Raw genomic sequence first — 12,430 nt, forward strand, 5'->3', positions numbered from 1 at the left:
GCCGGAGTGCACAGCCCCTCTTCCCACCCCCCCCAGAGCACTGCTTTACCGCTTTATATCCGAATTCGTGTTATATCGGGTCGCGTTATATCGGGGTAGATGTGTACTTGTTTTCTATTAACCAGCTTCATTCAGTTCTCAATTTCAGGAGTGCTATGGCCTTGCTTATCTTTTTTTGCTTCTGTTTTTAAGACTTCAAGGATCTCTGCAGCTCACTAGTTTAAAGAAAGCTGTCCTCTTAAAAAGAGTTTCTCTCCCTACTTCATAATGACAGTTGGGTGCTTTGTGAAATCTGATCTCAGAAAAGATGGCTGTGCTCTTGACATGGCATTGGGAGTAGAACATTCATCTGACTTCTGAGTATCTGGGGCACAGAATTCTAAAGGCATGAGATATGTCATTTAGCCCTTGTGGCCAAAAATAAGAGCATATACAAAACAAAGAATTTTTTTTAAAATACCATAGTTTACAAATTTAAACCATTTGTTCTGGAATTAGGCAAAATCTTGATAGGAGAGGTACCACCACGGGAACATTACTTGGGATAGTTCATTTTGTTTTTATAACACAACCACTTGTGCCAATGCTCACAAAACTTGATGCTCAAACATGCTTCAAAACACATACACCTTACATTTTAAGTGTCCTTATTTTCACTGTGTGGTGTGGTGTTCGTTAGAGGTAATAAGTTTAAAATAATAATAATTCACATGCCAAATGGATCCTATTAAATAATCTGGCCCAAATCTCCAGCTGATGTAAATTATGGTAGCACCATTTATTTCAGTGGAGCTCTGCTGATTTACAGTATCTGAGAATCTGGCCCACTATCTGAAATTATCTAATCCGTGGTCATACCCAGCAGCTCTGTTTTATTGAATAGCTCAGGCTGTGGAGAGACAAGTTGGGCAAGACTTGATCTTTAATCATTTTTCTAAGCCTATCCTGTTCTCCTAGTTCATGAGGGCCCAAACCTGATTCTTCATAGCTGCAAATACATTTAATCCATCTCTAGGCTTGATTTTAATTTTCTTGGATCCCTTGAGATTATCAACTGGCCAAAATTGTCTTAATGTTGTATTTTTAGTGGAAAAGGTCTAATCCTCTTTTTCTGCCTTAAGGCCACCATGGTCTCAAAACTGCTTTAATTTCTTGTAAAGTTTCCCCTTTCCCTTTCTACTAGTGATAACTCAATATCCAGAGCATGACTGTCAAAGTCCACTGACTTAAGAGATGGATATTTCCTATGTGCTCATCAACAGGGGGAAGAATTCTATGCCTCCATCTTTGGTAAAGAATGGAACAAACTGACTTCCAACGCTCTTGTGCTTGGAATTTTGAAAGTCGATTTCATGTTGTCCTCATAACTGGTACTCACAGCTGCAATAATTTTGGATGAATAGAGCCCAAGAGGGTGTATTCTGCTCTTGGTGCCCACATGTTATTCCCTTAAAACTAATGGAAATTATGTGCCTGCATCAAGAGGAGAACATAGAAATACCCCCAAAGTATTTACTTGAAATCTCTTAAAATGGAGACAATTCCTACCCTTTAAAATAACCATTAGCTAGAGAAAAAATATGACCCTGTAATTAGTTTGTCATTCTATGGATAAAGGTTCTGTGGTATAATACATTGTTCAACATGGGGGGGGTGGGAGGGGATTTTAGTATTGGGCCAAAAGAGTATTTAAGACACAGCAAGATGCATGTGTTGTTGTATTGAGAATATAGTCTTGCAGTATCATTTTAAAATGTTCATTTTTTTTCCTTTTTGCTGTGCTACTCAAATAGCAAGAAATGTTTGGCCTATGCACTTATTGTAGTTTATGTTCATCTGAAACTGTAAAAAGTCCACTTTTTATTTAACTTTGCAGTCTGTATCTCATCATGATGTGTATTTGTTTTTCATCACATTTTTGAGTGTTAATGTATATACTAAAAAGTAAATTTAAAATAATATGGTTGGTACAGTTGTGTATTCTGAAACATGCATATTCATGGAGGAGTTAGTGCTGTAGAACTGAAGGAATTTCTGCTGATTTAGAGCACATTTTGTGTTTCATCTCGGACGCATTCCAAACAGTAAGAAGAAAGGAGCTACAGAGAAAATGTTCATCCAAAAAAAAAAAAAATTCTTAGAAATAAGAATTACATTACCTGTTCCTAAATCCAAGCACAATAGCCACTCCATAGTTAAAGTTGAGACTTGATTCCCATTTATGTCTGATTTTTATCCTCAAAATAGGTCATTTGTACTTCAAATGTATGTGTTGTCTGTAACAACAGGACAGATGTTTGTCCAAATTTGAGGCGTTTCAACCAAACTGTTTCTGAGAGGGCTTTAGATGTTTAGGCGTTGATTATGTTCTGAAAATTCTCCTAATGCTTTGCTACAATTACCACAAAAAAAAGGCATGTCCTAGCAACATCAAGTGAGGTTTATTTGAAAGGTCTTGGTGAAGTCTGCAAGACTAATTGTGAGAACAGGAAAAGCAAATTTGAGAAGTAAAAACATCAGAAAGGCTCCTTAGGCTCCAGTCCTACTGATGACTCTTGTAATGGTAGAGTTTCATTTTTTTAAAAGTAAGCCTTTTCTTTGCAGTGATAGCAGCTGCTTTATATTTCAAATGGAGCTTTATTAAAAGGATTTTTAAAAGGGGGGAGGGGGGAAGAAGATTGAGGGGAGATCACAGCCTAACCTATAACAAGGTTCAGGCTCATCAAGGGATTCTGTACAAAGCTGACAGTGCTACTTGTTTTCTATCTCCATGCTTGTTTGCATTGCTGTATGACCCTAGTAACAAAGTGCTCACATCATGGCCTTTGTGAAGGGAGATATTCCTGTTAAGATGTTACACCTATTAAACGGTAATCTAGACCTTGAGGAATTTGATAATCTAAGTGAAACAACTGGACAAGACCCTACTCCAGGTCACATGATGACCAGACCTTAACAAGTGGTGAACCCACTGACCCATCTGGATATATAATTTGCTGTTTAATTTGTTTAAAACCTCTTGTAAAGAAAAATAAGAGGGAAAAGATGTGAGATTATGTATTATTTTCTTTAACCTACAGCAGGAAGCTAGGCATGAAGGGAGGGCTGGAGAAGTTCCAGAATAGCTTTAACAGTATTACTGTTTTCTTTATCACATGACCGCTCTCAGCCTAGCTTCAACTTTCTGTCTTGTTGCTCAGAGCTCAGGTAGAACTGAGGTCTATAGAGAATGAGCGTCCCCCTCCATTTACAGCTCTTGCCATGCCCAGTGGAAACAGGGCCAGCTCCAGCTTTTTTGCTGCCCCAAGCGGAGGGGGGGAGAAAAAAGAAAAGGGGGGAAAAAAAAGCCGATTGACCTGCCGCCGAAGCGCCGCCGAGGGCTACAAGTGGAGCGATTGAGTTGCCGCCGAAGGAGAGGGACCTGAAGGACTTGCTGCCGCAGACCGGGATGTGCCGTCCCAGTAACGTATGGAGTACCACCCCTTTCTATTGGCTGCCCCAGGAACCTACTTCCTTCACGGGTGCTTGGTGCCGGCTCTGAGCGGAAAATAGTTCCACTGGCCAGGACCCTTTTGTGGCCTTGCAGTGGGAGAAAGCTGCCTTGAGTTAATGAGATTTTTTCAAAGATGCATAAGGGATTTGGCTACTCAATTCCTATTAAAATTAATAGGACCAGTGTGTCCAAATCCCTTGGGTGTCTTTGAAGAGCTTAGCCAAATGCATAAATTATGCAACTTTTAAAATACATAAATTACTTATCCTATCATGTGGCTAAAGTAGGGAACACTTAAATACATATACAGCCACCTGTGGGTTGAAACTAGGCAGCTATTTCTCACCCTAGTGTGACTATGCATGATATTTGAGAAGAAGAGGTACAGAATATCCTATTCAGTTGCTGGAATGTAGATAATTAAATGCACTTATCAGAATAAGGGTTTGGCCGGGATCTTGTAGTTAACATCCTGTCTCTTGTGAAAAGTGCCATTGGATATTCAGTGACCACCCAATAGACTAACATCTTCTATCAGAGAGAGGTTGTCCTTCGTCAGCTATAGCTTCTGCTCATGAGAAACAAGCTAAAGCTTTAAAACAGAAATCCATAAACTACTTTAACCTCACAATGCCTGGTACAACGATGCCCATGTTGGTTAGCACCGCTAGGGACTATTGGAATACAAATAGTGGTCATACTTCATCGTAAGGTTCCATTTATAAATTGTTATAAATGATTAATATTTTAGTAAAGGGTTAATCATTATTAGTCTAACAGCCCCCACTGTTCTTAGTGCCTGGAGGAGCTATGATTTACCTCCTCCCACCCCCCCCCCCAAGTTGCATACCATCCTAGGCCCACAATGATACATAAACTTAATACACTATAGTCCCCAAAAATATTGTATGCAGTTGCAATATCTGTCACAGGTTATTTTATAACCATCTATAACACTTTCCACAGATGTACACATACATGTCTATAGCATCTATTAACCATTTATTATCCTTTATAAAACATTTAGAAATGGAACATTTATTATTTGATCACACTTTATATTAATTTTCTGGTAATTTCTGTTGTGCACACAAATTAAGCAAAGCTTGCCAGGGCAATGTAGTTCACGCAAGGGTACAAACAAAGGAAGACCCTTTCTTTCAGACTGATTGGATAGATGCATGATCCTCATCTTTTTTGCACCCTCAGATGATCAGGTTATTACTACCACTGGGTAGCTGGAATTTTTGTCTCCTTGTAAGTTACCTACTAGTCTCTCTTCCACCCACCTAAGACGAAGTGGCTTGTGAATAATTTATAAATGTGCTTTTTGACCTGGGCTAAATAGGCTAAAATTGTCCGTGATTTGGTTTTATACCAAAGAGTAAAGGAAGCTTTAGCTGCTCCGTCATTGATGCATATAAATTAGTGGCATCTGGTTTTGCTTTCCCAACCAGCAATTTAAAGGGTTAAAGACACTCCGGTTGGGTCTGGTAACTACCCTGTGCAGACAAGAAGAATATTAATACTCTGAGAAAAAGCTGATTACCTTTTTTTAAAGGTGTCTCTATATAGTTTTCCCCAGTTTTATAATCTCTGCCATAACTCGCATTCTTGCTAAGTGTCTGCTCCAGTCCCTATGGAGTCTTTCCATTGATTTCAATGGCAGCTGAATCCAGCCCAAATCAGGGGTGCATACATTAAATGATTACTCAGGCACCCATAATTTAGTCAAGAACCTGTAAACTCTGTGGAGTAGTTAAGCAGTACCATCTAATATGTTCTCTAAACCTCAATAGAGACCTATAACGGTAAGTCCCAGTGTAATACAGAGGATGGATAGAGAGGTCCATCAATGGCTATTAGCCAAGATGGACAGGGATGCAACCCTATGCTCTGGGCATCCCTAGCCTCTAACTGCCTGAAGCTGGGAGTGAATGACGGGCTGGGTTACTCGATAATTGCCCTCCTCTTTTAATTCCCTATGAAGCAGCTTGTTGAAAGACAAGATACTGGGCTAGATGGACCATTGGTCTGACCAGTATGGCTGCTCTTAATAGAGGATTTCCAATAAAAATTGAACCAAAAAAGAAAATATTCCATTCATTTATGCTCTTGGTATTTTCATCATCTCAGGAAATTTCTGTGTATAAAAATTAAGCAGACAAGAATGGAATAAAGCTTTCTTAAAACATAGGGACTGTATCCTAAAGCGGTGAAAATGATCATATGAGCCTACAATCCATTTCAGTTGCAAAGGCAAGTCCAACAAATATAGGGATAGTGCTGTGGTGAAAAAAACTCATCTAAGACATAAATATTGCAAACTGGGCTCATTCCACAATTTACAGGCCAGGAGAAAGCTATGGTACTTGGAAATCTTTCGAATGTCACGGCTTAGTAGCTATAATTCAAAACATAACATTCTATAGCCATTATCCGGCAGGACCAAATACTGTCTATGGTCTAGACAGTATTTGGTCCTGCCATGCGGGCAGGGGACTGGACTCGATGACCTCTCGAGGTCCCTTCCAGTCCTAGAATCTATGAATCCGTACATTGAGCCATCTAGCTCTCCATATATTGCTATAGCACACTGTGGCTCTTATCTGCATTGTGACATCACAAATATCTATCTAAAGTGGTTTTGTTTTGCAACAAATATTAAGCAATAACTATTTTCAAAATTAAAAGAAGCACACAGATAACTGGGACAAAATCGGAATTGATTTTCCATTGATAATTGAGATCTTCAGTCATAATACAGGAGCTGTAAAGAAAAGAGACAGCATCTTAAAGGAAATATCTACAAGTTAATAAAAGTAACAAGTTTATAACAAAACTGTAATGAATCAGACTTAATCCAGAAAGAACTACACAATTTTCTCCAAAATTCTCAAGTTAAAAATGAAATCAATAGCAAAACTCCCCTTTACTTAAATAGGGCTAGGATTTCACCCTAGGTGGGGCTGATTCAGGCCCATTTTGGAGGGCTAATCCTGAGATGTGTTGAGCACCTTGAATTTCCATTATTGACCTAATGGGAGGCGATGGCACTTAGCAACTCCCAGAGGGTGCAGAGCACCTGAAATAATTGGGTTCTAAATTATACCTTGGTAAATAGCAGATAAAAGTGCCTAGGTCAGAGGTGAGCAAACTACAGCCCACGGACCACATCTGGCCGGTGGGACCGTCCTGCCCGGACCCCGAGCTCCTGGCCCGGGAGGCTAGCCTCTGGTCCCTCTCCTGCTGTCCACCCTCCCCCGCAGCCTCAGCTCGCTCACTCTGCAGCCGGCACAATGCTCTGGGCTGCAGGGCTGAGAGCTCCTGGGGCAGCGCAGCTGCAGAGCCTGGCCTGACCTGGTCACTGTGCTGCGTGGTCTGGCTCCAGCTGGGTGGTGCAGCTGTAGTGCCGCCAGCAACCAGAGGTCCAGGCAGCACGGTAAGGGGGCAGGGAGTGGAGGGGCGGTTGATAGAAGGCGGGGAGTTTGGGGTGGTGGTCAGGGGACAGGAGTGTGGACAGGGGTCAGGGCAGTCGGGGGGAGAACAAGGGGTTGAATGGGGGCAGGGATCCGGGGGGGGCAGTCAGGAAGGAGGGGGGTTGGATGGGGTAGTGGGGGACAGTCAGGGGCAGGGGTTCAGGGGACAGGGAGAAGGGGTGGTTGGATGGGCAGGAGGCCCGGTGGGGCATCAGGAATGAGAGGAGGGGTTGGATAGGGCAGCGGGTGTCCGGGGGCAGTCAGGGGACAGGGGTGTCTGGATGGGGTGGGGGTTGTGGATGGGGCAGGGGTCCCCCTGCTAAACTCCCATGAATTGATTGCAAGTCCTCCTGCAGGATTTTGGCACATGCAGGAGAAGCTGTCATGATAAGAAGAACTCCTCCACCCGATGAAGTGGGTTTTAGCCCACGAAAGCTTATGCCCAAATAAAGTTGTTAGTCTCTAAGGTGCCACAAGCACTCATTCTTTTTCCTCCAGTCTTGTGATTTTCAAGACTGTGCACATGAGGAAGCTATGCATGAGAGCCTGTGCTCTGACTTCACAGATGGCCCTAGTGCAGAGAAAAAGTCCCAGAGCAGTGGGAAGGAGGAGTCAGGGAAATGGTGTGGCTGGTCTCAGACCGAGAAAACTCGGGGGAGCAGGAGGCAGAGAAGTGTTGCTGCTAAGTTGAGACAGTACATGGGGAACTGCCTTCCATTTCCTCTGTTAGGGATGAGATGAGGGTAACTGGAATCTCCCTCTGAGCAACTAAGGAGATATGTGTATTAAAGGTTGAGTTTTCAGCCTGAAATGATCTCCCTCACATTCACAGATGAATAAAGAGAGTTTAAAAGTCCAAAGCCAGACTATAGTGAACACATACTTCAGCAATGAGTATGGTATTGGTAAAGCAGTATACCAAGATTGGTGAAACATACCTTGGTAATAAGTTTCATATTCAAATAAATATGGCACTCAAGTTAGCAACCATTTGTCTGACACAACTACATGCTTTCAACAGTAATAAAATGTGTGATTCAAAATTGTATGAAAACATGGATAAACATCCTAAGTAATTTTACCAATGGGAAGGAGATGGGTATGTTTGAGTTAGGTGGTATAAGCCAAAGTTGTTACATGAGCATATATTGTCAAACTGCAATGTGCATGTTTTGGATTTGTATTCCTTCTCTGTTTAATATTTTCTTGCAGCAGTCAGTCACACATGACTTTACAAATTACACCCATGCAAATAGCATGGCCTTTCTGCTAGTTAAGCAAACATTGTACTATTCAATGCATTGCCATGAAATTGAATTTCACATTACACACACCTATTGATATATATAAAGTTTTCACTGTTTTAAAAGAGCTAAACAGGAGCCTATTTAGAATAGAGATAAGCTCCTGCCACAGGCAAACCACAATTGGGTCATAAGCCTCAAAGCTGTAAAAAACAGGATGAACTGTCTGAATTTTCTGGGTCTTTTCTATGCTTTTTCTGAAAGGTGTGAAAATATATGAGCCAAGCTACAGAAGATGGTAAAGTGAAATGTTCAGCTGATAAATTGTGCTTTGCAACTAAGCTAATGGCAGACTTCAGGCAGTTACATTTTACCCACAAAAGACATGACGTTACATATGGAAGCCATCCTGAAGTACTCTAGTTATAAATAATAACATACATTTATCCTCTCAGTAGACTAAAATATGAAAAAAATAATGCAGTGAAGCCATTGCATACTTTGTGATCAAACTGGCAGGATAGTTTATTTATTTGGGGGAGGGGGGACACTGAGGTGGGGAGCTCCATTAACATTAAAGCATTAATTTTAAGTTTCCCCTCAAAATATTCAAAACAACCCTTGCCTGGCTTCCATTACATTTTGGGCCCAATTCCAAGTGCAATGAGTGTTTCCCATTCCCCCTACCCAGCTCTTGGATGAAAGGAGCATGGAGTGAGGATGTCACAAGCATTCATGCTCCATCTCCTGCAGAGCCTGCCTTATCCACGTACAGCAACACTGTCCCCATGTACTCTTCCCCTCCTGCCCATACTCTGCTCCCATGTCTTTTTCCCCAGTTCCAACTCCTGTGTATTGTAACTATGTACCACTTCCCCAGACCCAGAATGCCATATTTCTATTCTTCCATCTCTGTTCTGTTCCCATGCCTCCTTCACCCAACTCTTCTCCTCTTCAGCCAACTCCCATATGTAGCTCTTGTGCTCCATGCCACTTATGTGCTCCATGCTTAGACTTACCCATTGTAATCCTGATGCACCTCACATGTTGCCTGTTCAGAACTTCAGGGCCGCTCGTATTGCCTGGCAGGCTGCTCTCTTAACCTCTAGAGCCCGCTGAGGCCAGCCTGACTGGTAGACAGCCACCTGAACCTGCACCTCTTGCTCTGTCCCCTCATGGCCTGGCAACAAATCACAACAGAAGACTCCATCCAGCAGGCACTTCAGCCACCACAGTGCCTTCACCTCCTGCTCCAGATCCAGCTCTGGGTCTCCTTGCACAATCACCCCAACCAGGGCCACTGGAATATAGTCGATACAGCGCTTCAGCTGTTGTAGCATCTCCAGCAATCGGTTTAGCCCCACCCAGTGTGTCAAGGAGGAGGCACTGCACAGGAAAAAGATAAGCTGTGAGTAGATTCTGTCCTGTTGCCCGGAGCAGCCAAGTTCATGGAGTGAGAGGCTTCTCTCAGCCCTGCGGCTGGTCACTTGATTACAGGCCACTGTGCTAGTCACATGGAATGCTGGTATGGGGAACCTAGCAAACACTTCCTGTTGGAACTCTTCCACTGTGTGTTGGCTCTGCAATTCCCCGACCAGGTGTACATTACCCCCCATCATAAACTGCAGGGTCACAAACTCCAATTCTGTCTTCTCATCTTGGGGAAGAGCAGAAGTGGCAACCACTGCCAAAAGGTCCTTCACCAGCTTCATGCCCACTTCCTGGCCTTCCCGAGCCTGCTCCGTGACCTCTGCCTGGGCTCCTCCATCCAGCTCTGTGACTTCCACCTGGGCTCCTCCATCCAGCTCCATCATCTTCCCTTTGTCTCCTCCAGCCTGCTCCATGACCTCCACCCAGGCTCTTTCATCCAGCTCCATGATCTTCCATTGGGCCCCCGCAGTCTGCTCTGTGACCATTTCCTGGGCTCTTCCACCCAACTCCATGATCTTCCCTCGGGTTCCCCCAGCCTGCTCCATGACCTCTGCCTGGGCTCTTCCACCCAACTCCATGATCTTCCTTCGGGTTCCCCCAGCCTGCTCTGTGACTTCCACCCAGGCTCTTCCATCCAGCTCCATGATCTTCCCTTGAGCTCCCATAGCCTGCTCTGTGATTTCCTCCTGGAGTCTTCCATCCAGCTCCATGATCTGCCCTCGGGTTCCCCCAGCCTGCTGCATAACCTCCTCCCAAGCTCCCCCTTCTTGCTCCATACACCTCTCCTGAGTTCCTCCATTCATCTCCATAATGTCCACTCGGGCTCTTCCCTCCTGTTCTGCTTTTTTCTGGTCCCTTTCTCCTCTCTCCATTTCTCCATGTCCTCCCACCTCTGACTCTTGATTACTTGTTGCTAGCCATGTGGACCCTTTTGTGTCACAATACACACCCACCTGACTCACTCCTCTGGTGAGGCTGAAGTTACACATCCTCATTCTCCTTCATAGGCTTACACTGGCTTGTTCCCAAAAGCCTTTTTCAGATCAATAAATAGGCAAAGGTAGATAATGTGAAACATTTCCCTGACCAAAAAAATCAGTTACACCTTTGGATTAAAAAAAAAAATAGGCCCACTCTACAAAAAGGAACTGAAGGATCCACCTTGACACACAGTCCTGCCAATGTGATATCTGAGAGAACAGGAAAAATTAAACAAGGAAAATACTTTTGGAGAAAGGAAAGCGACTCTAGTACAGCCTCACACTATCTGGCCTCCATCTTGCTACCAAATCAGAAATGGATAGCATTAAAAAATGGGCACGTGTAGTCTAAAATCCATCTTGATTAATTTTGGCTACACTTTTATACCATCACATACAAACAACGTCATTGATGTTGATTAGCATTTCATAATAGGCAGCTGCTGTCTGTGTTCAAAGGGGATATGCTGCGAATGGGTGTGTAAGCAGGAACCTATGTCTCATCACCAGGAGAGAATGTAGGAATAACACAATGTGAATGTCAAACAGATTGTCCCGGAACAAACCCTCAGCTAATCCAATGGTTTGACTGGGACAAATGATTTCTCCTCAATTTTCTGCCACTGAGAAATATTTCTTGGCTAGTCTCAACTGTTTGTTTCTCCATCTCCTGCTCTCATTTCATGTGCTCTTGAATGACAGATTTTCTCTACAGTCAGTAGCCGACATTGATACTATGAAGAAAGGAGCATCTGAAATATCCAAAATAGATTGATTAGATTATGAATGTATAAACACACATTCTGGTTTATTCATCAAACGTGAATGTGAGAATCCCAACCAGATCTCTGAATGAACATTGTAGTATACACTTAAATTAGTACTTAAAAGCAAACTGCAAACACACACAATATACACGCTTTACTTGCACTATTGAAGTAAATGAGATTTTTGACACTGACTGCACTTGACACAGGAATAGGCCTAAAGAATAGACAACACTTGCAGATTTACAGAAGGAAAGAGAAGACATGACACAGGTGTAAAATCAATGAAAAATGAGAATTAGGACAAGACATAAATATTCTCTCATAGCACTGCTAACATCTTTAATATCTACATGTTGGCTTCTTGACAGTGACTCTCTCAACATCATTATTACATAGCCATTGTTTTCAAGGTATCCCTCAGACTGCACAAGACTTGCTACCATGGAATCCCACCCCAACAAACCTTGGTTTGGTTCTAGGTGAGCTCCCATAGCAACATTCTAGTGCTAGTAACATTCCAGTGGGGACACTGCTGCTTAAAGTAACAATCCTTTCCCTAACCCTGGCACATAAAAATATAAGACACATCCATACAAATGAACACACATAAATATACTATTCTGTGAAGTGAAAGGAGGCACCTCTAGCAGTTTAGTGCCCCCCAATGGTGTGCTGAGGCCTGGGCTCAGCATTGACCCAGACGGAAGAGTAGCACCAACTATGTGACTCACACCACCACCTGTAACAGCACCTTTAAGAAGCAGCAATCAGTTTGGGGAAAGATTTTTTTTTAAGATCAAAAATTAATAGGATGAGAATTTAAAAAGAAGAGAAAATAAAATGCAGCCTCAGTGGGAAAAGTAAATCCAGGGGCTACCAGGCTGGGGATGGGAGTTTGGTTGGGTTCCTCAACCACAGGGTCCATCTCTAAGGGCTATGTGGGGGAACAGCTCCCTTGGGTGGTGTCCAGATGAGGGTGGGATCCCTTAGTTCTCCTGAGGAGTCCATATGTAAGAGTGCTATGGGGAAAGGG

This window comes from Terrapene carolina, unplaced genomic scaffold, assembly GCF_002925995.2.
Source record: "Terrapene carolina triunguis isolate 2854851 unplaced genomic scaffold, T_m_triunguis-2.0 Scaffold88, whole genome shotgun sequence".
NCBI lineage: Eukaryota > Metazoa > Chordata > Testudines > Emydidae > Terrapene > Terrapene triunguis.